Below are 6,303 nucleotides of genomic sequence, written 5' to 3'. Positions count from 1 at the left end.
TATTTGGCAGCACTGGGTCTTAGTTGCAGCATGTGGCATCTAATTCCCTGATCAGAGCTCAAACCTGCAACCCCAGCATTGCAAAGTGGGCTTGTACCTAGCCACTGGACCATGAGGAAAATCTCAAAAAACATTTTGTAAAAAAGAGATTTCAACCTGGAATGGATAGCTGATTTTTTTTTTTTCGATTTGACTATAAACTATATGGAAGTACCTAAATAGTATATAATTATTTTGAGAATAAGAACCTAAATGTACAAACAAGTCCCAGCCAGCTTTTTTTCAGGCAAATCGTTTCCATCTGTTCTATATCTGTATAAATCATACTGATGGTTGAAAGGACTCAGGAATCTGGTACAAATGAGAAAACCCCATTTGAAGCAAGTGTGATCTTTGAAAATAAACCACTGTTGTGTCTGGATAATAATCTATTAACAAAGGTTAATTTTATTTAAATCTCAGCACATTTTTATTTCCTAGAATGAACTTTGAACAGAGTCTGTTGGGTAGACTTTTAAAACAAAATCTGAGTAATTGTGTAAAAATAAAATTAAGAAAATTAACATCCATTTTTAAAATTAAAAAATCCATTAGAAACACACTGAAGCAAATAAGCAAATTGATGAACATAAGTATTTGCCAACACAACTCAGAACACTCAGTTTTAGCTTATAAACTGATGAATACTAAATTGAGACCATTTATGAGCAGAAAGAACTTTGTTTTTCTTCTGTGGGAAACGAAAAGTGCGCTAATTAGGAATATGAAACATCATGGCATAATGAAGCTGTTGAATTGTGCCAGATTTGTCCTGAATTTCATTAGCTCCAGGGCTGAGGTGGGAATTGTATTGTCTATCTTGTGTCCAAGGATCAGCTACCATCTGCCTCAGAATAAGTGCACCTATACTGGCACTTTTACTGCCACAGTGTTTTTTACTTATTTAATGAATGGATTCTGCCCTCAGTAAAAGTTGTTGTTATATTAAAATTATATTTTACATCCAGAAAGGAATATACTACATATAAAAAAATTAAGACCATTTGTTGCAACTTTTCAGACTATTGTCTTTCTATAATCATATATCTAAAATTAAAACTGCAAGTTAAGAGGCAAAAATCCCAAAGTAGATCTAGTCTATCCTATTCTGGGTGAAAGGAAACAAAGAAAAAATCAGTCCATGCCCTTCTGGCTAAATGTGGGTTCCACATATGTTCTCATAAAATAAGATGGGATTTTATTTACTCCTGCCCAACTATGGAAATATAAGGTCAGCAAAGGTTGTGGAAGGACTGGAACTCTCATATCTTGCATATTAAGTGCAAACTTCTTTATGTGGTACAGGTTTATTTAAAAACATAAGCACACTTGATACAGAGTGAAGTAAGCCAGAAGGAAAAACACCAATACAGTATACTAACGCATATATATGGAATTTAGAAAGATGGTAACAATAACCCTGTGTATGAGACAGCAAAAGAGACACTGATGTATAGAACAGTCTTATGGACTCTGTGGGAGAGGGAGAGGGTGGGAAGATTTGGGAGAATGGCATTGAAATATGTAAAATATCATGTATGAAACGAGATGCCAGTCCAGGTTCGATGCACGATACTGGATGCTTGGGGCTAGTGCACTGGGACGACCCAGAGGGATGGTATGGGGAGGGAGGAGGGAGGAGGGTTCAGGATGGGGAACACATGTATACCTGTGGCGGATTCATTTTGATATTTGGCAAAACTAATACAATTATGTAAAGTTTAAAAATAAAATAAAAAACAACAAACATAAGCACACTTGAGTATTTGAGCCTGTTAATATTACCTCTCCAAAACACCAGCTTCTAGACTCTACGTGTTACCATGCCTGATGAAAAAAGATATCTCCAGCACACTTACTTTGTGGGAAAAATGAGCTGAAGGGATTTCCTCATCGACTTCATTTCGAAGTATGTTCCAAACTGCATATACGTGGAATCTGGAGAAACAGTACAGAGGAATCTGTTTGCAGGAGCATAGATGCGGATGTAGAGAATGGACGTGTGGACACAGAGAGGGAGAGAATGGTGGGGAGAACCGGGAGATCAGGACTGGCATACATATGCTCAGGCGTGTGCTAAGTCGCTTCAGCTGTGTCTGACTCTTTACGACCCCAGGGACTGTAGCCCTCCAGGCTCCTCTCCATGGGATTCCCCAGGCAAGAATACTGGAATGCATCACCATGCCCTTCTTCAGGGGATCTTCCCGACCCAGGGATAGAACTTGTGTCTCCTGTGGCTCCTGCATTGCAGGCAGATTCCTTACACTGAGCCACCAGGAAAGCCCATACACACTCTCATGTGTAAAATAGATAGCTAGTGGGAAGCTTCAGTATAGGGTAGGGAGCTCATCTCAGTGCTCTGTGAAGACCTGGATGGGTCGGATGAGGGGCAGGGAGATCCGAGAAGGAGACGATACGTGTATACATATAGCTGATCAAAATGTTGCACAGTAGAAACTAACATAACATTGTAAAGCAATTATGGTTGTTGTTCAGTTGCTAAGTCATGTCTCACTCTTTGCAACTCCATGAGCTGCAACATGCCAGACTTCCCTGTCCTTCACCATCTCCTGGAGTTTGCTCAAACTCATGCCCATTTAGTCAGTGATGTCATCCAACCATGTCATCCTCTGTTGCCCTCTTCTCCTCTTGTCCTCAATCCTTCCCAGCATCAGAGTCTTTTCTAACGTGTTATCTCTTTGCATCAGGTGGCCAAAGTATTGGAGCTTCAGCTTCAACATCAATCCTTCCAATGAATAGTCAGGGTTGATTTCCTTTGGGATTGACTGGTTTGATTTCCTTGCAATTATACTCCAATAAAAATAAAGAGAGAGAGAGAATGTAGCAAGTTTATTTGATTATTCTAATTTGGGTACATATAAGACAAAATTTAGAAAAAGGCAGTTAGCTATCCAAACTTATTTATGACTGAAAGAATGATGATAATGAGAATAATTATTTTGACCTAAGTAAACATTTATTGAAATCCAGTAACAAGGGACTCCAGGGAAGTGATATAAAATAATTATTAAGAGCTTTGATCTGAAATGACTGTGGTTTGTGGCCTTGAAGGTATTTATGCAATTTCTTGGGAGGAAAGCTGAAGTGGGAAATCACGTTCCCTGAGTCCAAGGGCCAGTGTCTGAGTCCTCAGGAAGGTGGTTGGGAGACCTCCTTTCCTCCTGCCTAGAATTTCGATGTGGTGGAATTTTTGTTAGTGAGAAGCTCCTTGCCCCACACCTCAGTCCTCTCCAGGTGAGTGATTTATTGATCTTGGGAATTGAACTAGACCATGGTCAAGTCAACCCCTTCCACTCTCCTTTTGAGTTCTGGGATCTGCTCCCCAAGTTGAATGAGCCCATGGCTGAGAAGCAGGACTTGTCACTGAGTGGGTCAACCTGTGTGATTCAGCCCAGCTTTTGTAAATGTCAAGCTGACATTTCATCTCCACATATCTGGCTCCCCGTCACTCTCTCAATGGGATCTGTGCTCCCAGGAGGAGGGACCGGCTGTACTAGAGGCCCTGGGGGACCTCAGGTCCCGGCTTTGCTGCACAAAGCACAGAATGATGAAGGAGAAGGCATCTACTCTTCCCACTTCACAACATCCTCCCCCAGATGTGTACAACACCCCTTGCTTCAGTCTCTTTAAGCCAAAAGTTCTTATACAGGTTGACTCCTGGGAGCCCTGATTTTCTGTTTATTAGACCAACTCAGAAAACAGGAGTTAACAGTTTATGGCAACCTTATGAACTGCGAGGTGGGAAGCATCTCATAACCCCATGAAATGTAATGACATATCAAAACCAGGCTGAGTTCCTCAAAGTCCTCACTGCCCCAGGTCCAGCCAGTTCTGCTAGTTTTCCTAAAGCTACGCAGACCTGGGAGTGCATTCCATGGAGCCGGCATCAGTGATGACATTGTCACTAACCTCAGCAGGGACATTAACAAGTGGGCACAAAGGGGGAAGCCATATTAAAGCACCATTGTTAAGCACTTATGAAACATTCCAGTTACCCCAGAAGTGCCTGGGGGAGAAATATTAGGAGATGAGTTTATACAATTTAAGAGCTAGAGTCAGTTCAATTTAGATTATTATTAATGTGACCCCAATTTGATTGACGGGTTGGTGAGGAGAGAGTAAAGATGGATTGCCATAAAGAATCATGCTGATGTTTTGTCGTAATTCTGCCTGTGAATTTAATTTTGGAACATTATTTTGAGTTTTTGCACTTCAATTTGAACATAATTTTGATTTTCTTCCTCTTTTTATAATTTACTTTATAACACTAGCCCATCAAGGACCATGCCTCTTGACTGCAGGTGAGTCTTGTAGAAAGAATTGTCTGGATCCTGGACTTGAGAAGGGTTCTCACCCAGTGCCTGGAGCTCAGACTTCCATGCTTTTTGTACAGACAGGATGGCTGGCTTCCCAGTTAACACAGCATTAGGTGCCATCACGTCCACCATCAGACTGCTTGTCGGACCTCCCCTCATACCCAGCATCAGTGGGAAGGAAGGGGAGTTATTAGCTAAGATCCAAGAGACTTACAATTTGCAGACAAAGGTGGGGATATAGACCCACATGCCCAGGAAAGTGCTGTAAGAGTGGATGGGGTAAAAAGAGAGGGGTGAGATAGGGTGAAGTTGTGTTTCAGAAAAAGAATGGGTCCTTGGTCCCGGCATAACTGATAATAGTACCCCTGTTCACTTTCAAAACTGTACATATTTGGATGATAAATTGTATGGTCACTCTAGTCTAAGAGTGAGCTATTCTTTCAGAAATTTGAAAAAAAAAAAAAAACAAAGCCAACATCTGAGAGGTAAAGCTCGCATCTAGTGTAAGAACAGCTATTTGTGAGTTACCCAGACTGTTAAACTTCAGTGCCAACTACGGGTGAGTATGTGTGTGTGTGTGTGTGTGTGTGTGAGAGAGAGAGAGAGAAAATTGCATGATTATGCAAATAAGTATCATTCAAATTGAAAGAACACTAACAACTAATTATTAGAATAACAAAAATTATTAAATAACTAAAGTAATTTTTAAAACTTTCTGCAATAGCAATTGGTTTGTAAGGAGGTTTCAAGTAAATTAATTTAAGAGAAAATGTTTTAACAAATAACCTGAACAGACAATTGGTCTTAGGAAAATCTATACTCCAGTCCTCATCCAGGGCAGGATAATAAGAGGATGAAAATCATTAAGAAGGTTCTGGAAAAAAGATGACCTATAAATACAAAAGCATAGTACTTGGGCTCCAATTCTGAGGGAACTAAAGAAGGTGAATACAAGACTTATTTGCAAATTGAGGATGGAGCTGAAAGACAGTGCTCAGAAAAACATCTATTTCTGCTTTATTGACTATGCCAAAGCCTTTGACTGTGTGGATCACAATCAACTGTGGACAGTTCTGAAAGAGATGGAAATACCAGACCACCTGACCTGCCTCTTGAGAAATCTGTATGCAGGTCAGGAAGCAACAGTTAGAACTGGACATGGAACAACAGACTGGTCCAAATAGGAAAAGGAAGACGTCAAGGCTGTCTATTGTCACCCTGCTTATTTAACTTATATGAAGAGTACATCATGAGAAACGCTGGACTGGAAGAAGCACAATCTGGAATCAAGATTGCCGGGAGAAATATCAATCACCTCAGATATGCAGATGACACCACCCTTACGGCAGAAAGTGAAGAGGAACTAAAAAGCCTCTTGATGAAAGTGAAAGTGGAGAGTGAAAAAGTTGGCTTAAAGCTCAACATTCAGAAAACAAAGATCAATGTATGGCAAAACCAATACAATATTGTAAAGCTAAAAAATAAAATAAAACAAAATTTAAAAAAAAAGAAAAAAAAATCCTACTGCTATCATTTTAAAGAGAAAAAAAAAGAAAACAAAGATCATGGCATCCAGTCCCATCACTTCATGGGAAATAGATGGGGAAACAGTAGAAACAGTGTCAGACTTTATTTTTTGGGGCTCCAAAATCACTGCAGATGGTGATTGCAGCCATGAAATTAAAAGACGCTTACTCCTTGGAAGGAAAGTTATGACCAACCTAGATAGCATATTCAAAAGCAGAGACATTACTTTGCCAACAAAGGTCCGTCTAGTCAAGTCTAGGAGAAGGCAGTGGCACCCCACTTCAGTATTCTTGCCTGGGAAATCCCATGGGCAGAGGAGCCTGGTAGGCTACAGTCCATGGGGTCGCTAGGAGTCAGACACGACTGAACGACTTCACTTTCACTTTTCACTTTCATGCAC

The sequence above is a fragment of the Bison bison genome, unplaced genomic scaffold, assembly GCF_000754665.1.
Source record: "Bison bison bison isolate TAMUID 2011002044 unplaced genomic scaffold, Bison_UMD1.0 scf7180017864461, whole genome shotgun sequence".
In the NCBI taxonomy this organism is placed as follows: Eukaryota; Metazoa; Chordata; class Mammalia; order Artiodactyla; family Bovidae; genus Bison; species Bison bison.
Note: the sequence above shows the minus strand (reverse complement) of the source record.